Consider the following 4566-nt stretch of genomic DNA (forward strand, 5'->3'; position numbering starts at 1 on the left):
TGTTTCAAGCATAGCAAAATCCGAAGTGGGGGGGGGGGGGGGGGGGGGGGGAGCAGACTCCACCTAAAAAAAATACATAAATAAATAAATTAGGAGTGGATGGGGTGGCCCCGGTGGCCCAAGAAGACGGCAACAACCAAACTGAAAATATCAGGTAGCCTACATAACTAGGTGTTATCTGATAAATATTGTCCGGATGTACAATGCGTCAAACACGAGAGAATGGTTACTGATGTGGACTCCACTGGTCCTGTCTGATTTGTGGATTTAATTATTTCCATTACAGGTTTCCCGCTTCATGGATTAATCTTAACAGTTAAGAGTGTGCCGTCGTTTAACAACATAGTTTCGTAAGGGATGGCATTGATCGGTTATGGGCTAGATTCAACCAATTTATACTTGTTCATGTTCAGGGCAGCGACTTTGTCAGGCCATGTTTAATCTAAATTTAAAATAACTTGTTATTGTGGCAACCATGTCCCTAAATAGTCCTGTAAAAACTGTTTCAGATAAAGTTGTTGTCTCGCATCACAGTCGATTATCTCCCTCAATATTTCTGTTTGTACAATTGCATGATATAAAAGCCAAATTAATCATTAGTGATTCAGTGAAATTTAGTAATTTCTTGTAATCCACCCTGGCAAAATTCAGTTTTGACAAAAGGCAATAGGCTATCTACCATGCCAGAAGTTAGCTAACCTGGTACATATAAAAAAAAGTTTAACATATTTGAAATTTCAATGACTACTAACTTTGTTTTCAAACAGAATGGGAAAATAAACATTTGTACCATTTGGCCATTGACATTGTACATCACCTGTCAAATGATGGACCATCAACCAGAAAACTGTTGAATGTTACTTAATAAGGGCATATGAGGAGATAGTGTTTATTTTTAAACATGGTTCAAGAATAACAAGAACCATAACAATAAGTAATTCTCACAGATAACATTTCTGCTATATTTCGAATGTGGAATTAATAACCTAAAAGAGTTGGTTGTATATTATAACAGTTGTTTAATCAATACAGTGATGTTGTTAACTTAATATGTATTTTATTAAGGAACATTCCAAACATATTGCAGTTAAAATTAATTTCACATATACATTTCAGTGTTACTGCATAAGATCCTAAACAAAAACTAAATAAACAGCAATTTCACTGTGTAAATGTTTTGATTTTGTTTATATCATGGAAACTGATCATTGAAATATTAAAAAAGCAATCACTTAGTCCATGAAATCAAATTAAGACGCCAGTTCACACATAGTTCATCATCCGCTTTTTTCATGGTAAGGTGAAAACGTCGTAGTCATCACTTCATTTAGTCTGCGTGTATGCTCTCCAGGGAGCTGTTAATTCTATTCAATCACTATCTGCCTATAAACAGTTGGACACTCGCAGCAATGATGAATCGGCAATGTATTTCTGCCGTATGCGCAGCTTGTGGGTTTTAATCGACTTTTTAAAGGCTACAAGGAGGCCACTGTAATTTACAGCTGACAGAAAACAGTTGGACAGATTGTTCTGTTAAAATATGCAGATATATGGTACAGGCTGTAATTTCCTTTTCACACTAATAATGGCCCCAGCCAACATTTAACCTCATCATTGGCCTAAAGAATAATTATGATAATGGAGATAATTGATATTATAACAATAAAGACCACATTCTTCTTCATATTATTATTATTATTATTATTATTATTTGGAGAAGTAACAGTATCTGTCTTCCTCATGATGTGATTGTTGCCTTAAGAACTATTCAGTTTCAATTCATTCCACTGTGAAGATTAACAATATCATAAACCATCTGAAGTATAAGCATTAAATTTAACAACATATAATGATAGTGGTAAGAACCCAAAGTAGATCAGCTAGTCAAATTGCCTTGTGTCATCTTGAGTACGGCAACATTCTTTTTTTTTTTTTTTTGTGAAGCTAAAGCAGTAGAAATTAAATTTTCCCCATACATAAATATCCTGAAATTATCTTTTGGCTTTAAACTTGTGAATACTCAACTGTAAAATATGTTACACACATAGGATGAACCCCAAAATAATGGGGGAGTTAGTCCTAGCATATTCCTCCAACCTCTAGTATCTAGTGCCACCTTGTGACCACAACTGCAAATAACGAAGGGAGGATCTGTGCTGTTGAATACATTATGTTAAAATATCAAACTGAAAACGGAAATTAGAGACCTTGTTTCATCAGTATGAAGTACTGTACAGCAGTAAGTGTTGCTCAACATCACGTACCTGGACAGGGTTTGAATGTGCATTATGTCAATCAACTAAAGCAGTTAGGGCAGGTCAATCTTGTTCATTATTCATTATTCATTAATTCATTTTAACATAACATACAACACAAGTAGACATAATAAATATGGGAAAATATGGATATTTCAACAGGGAAATTTAATATGGATATGGTTGGGGGGGGTAAGGAAGTCACTGTGGTACCATGTTCAAGCAATCAATTTTCCCATAACACAACCTTAGAAGTTGTCCAAATGGATGTGATATATTGTGTAACTATGTGGAAAAGGTGTTAATAGACCACACTCACATTAGTTTTGCTGCACCAGTTTCAAAGGAACTGTAGTCTTTCTTAACAAGACCATTTATTTTCGTACCTATTTTCAAAGCAGTGTCACTCTTGTGCACAAGTATCTGATATTGAGGCAAGTCATTTACAAGGTACCTGTGGAGGCATAACATATCTGAATGGGCACAGTGAGTAGGAACAGCACTATAAGCAATGAGCATTTTTCAAATTATTGCCGTTAAATATGCAGTTCTGGCACGGAACTGCCAGAAGACAGCTAGCCCCAAAGAGATTATGCTTATCTGCAGGAGCACTTATTCAACCCAAATATCCTGATATATTCATATTTTATTCATGCAAATTGTCTTTGTCTTTCATGACTTGTCAAATTACATGATTTTCAATATACTGGTGAACTGGTTCAGGGGGGAAATAAATCAGCAATTCTTTCAGTGGCTTGCTTAGGCTGAGCGATACATTATATTAGGCCTACCACAAATCTGCATTTTTCTTTCAGGGTTTCACTTCACATAATGTACAACCCACACGACTCATTCTTTGCAACAGAATGTATTTCAGCCACTGTTTTCATAACCTGAACAATCCCTAAATTCAGGGGGATTACAAAGACAATGCAGTGCACAATGGGAGTTTATATATAGCCATTTAAAGAATTTTAAATGAAGAAAGATTACATTTCACAAGTAAAATACCAACACATCATAGGAAAGTATATAATTAGCATACGTAACCAGTTGATAATCTGTGCAATAGATATACTTAAGTGCAAGATTAATTGTGGCAATCTGAATACTGTCCACATATTCTTGAATCCAAAACATTCCTTAGATGTTGGTTTGATGTTGCCAGATCATCTCATCTGGTACTAAACAAAATACTGTGTTTAGAGACTGGAAAATAGTGTTTTCTTTATCAAGACTGATGATAAAATTGTCAACAAATGCACAAAAGTATTATCCGGAGACCTTGAACAGTAACATCCCTGCCTACAGTATAATATCCAAACACCTATTTTCCATCTCCCCAACAGCAATCTTGTTGTTTCTTTTCTAGGTATTATCAGTTTTAAAAAGGTTTTGACATCCATAAAATGAGCAATGTGGAAAACAGTGAACTGTGAATTTCTATGAATTATGGTGTGAAAACCTAGAAAAAAAATTTGAATGGGCAAGACACATCTAAGCAACTTTGACAGTGGTATGATTGTTGGTGCCAGACATGATGGTTCCAGCAAGAAACAGCGGTCATGCCGGGATTTTAACACACTACAGTCTCTATAGTATACAGAGAATTTTATGATAAACATGAAAACATCCAGTGACTGGCAGTTCTGTGGGTGAAAACACCTAGTTAATCAGAGCGTTCAGAGGAAAATGGTCAGACTGGTTCAAAAGAAAGGCCACAACTGTGACGGTACGGGTGCTGGGACCCAGGCGCAGAGTGGAAAAAAAAACACGAAACTCAAAAGGGAGAAAATTAACAAAGACTTTACTTACAGAAAGGCAAACAAACAGGGAACAGAAAGGACACGAAGGGCAAAAACAAACTCAAAAAAATATCTAAATAAAACAGAAAACAAGAGGAACTCACAAACATGGGCAGGGCAGAACACAGGCAGGTAGAGGACAAGGGCAGGTCAAACAAAACAGGCAGGTATAATACGGTCAGGAAACAAACACAAACAGGTAAAAAACGCAGGCAGGTACAATGGGTCTGAGGAAACGCAAATCGGGAACAAACACAAGGAACCAGCACCTGAGTCAAGGGAACAGAGAACTTAAATAGACAGGGGTAACAAGACACAGGTGAACTCAAAAAACAATCAAACCAGAAGGAGGGGATAAGACACAGGTGGGAACAATGATGGGATAACGAGACAATGAAACAATCATACAATTAACAGGGGGGGAGCAGGACACAAAACAGAAGTGCCGCCATCTGGCGGCCCAACAGGGGAAACACAGACAGGAAAACAGGACCATGACAACAACA

The sequence above is a fragment of the Anguilla rostrata genome, chromosome 1 (assembly GCF_018555375.3).
Source record: "Anguilla rostrata isolate EN2019 chromosome 1, ASM1855537v3, whole genome shotgun sequence".
Lineage (NCBI taxonomy): Eukaryota > Metazoa > Chordata > Actinopteri > Anguilliformes > Anguillidae > Anguilla > Anguilla rostrata.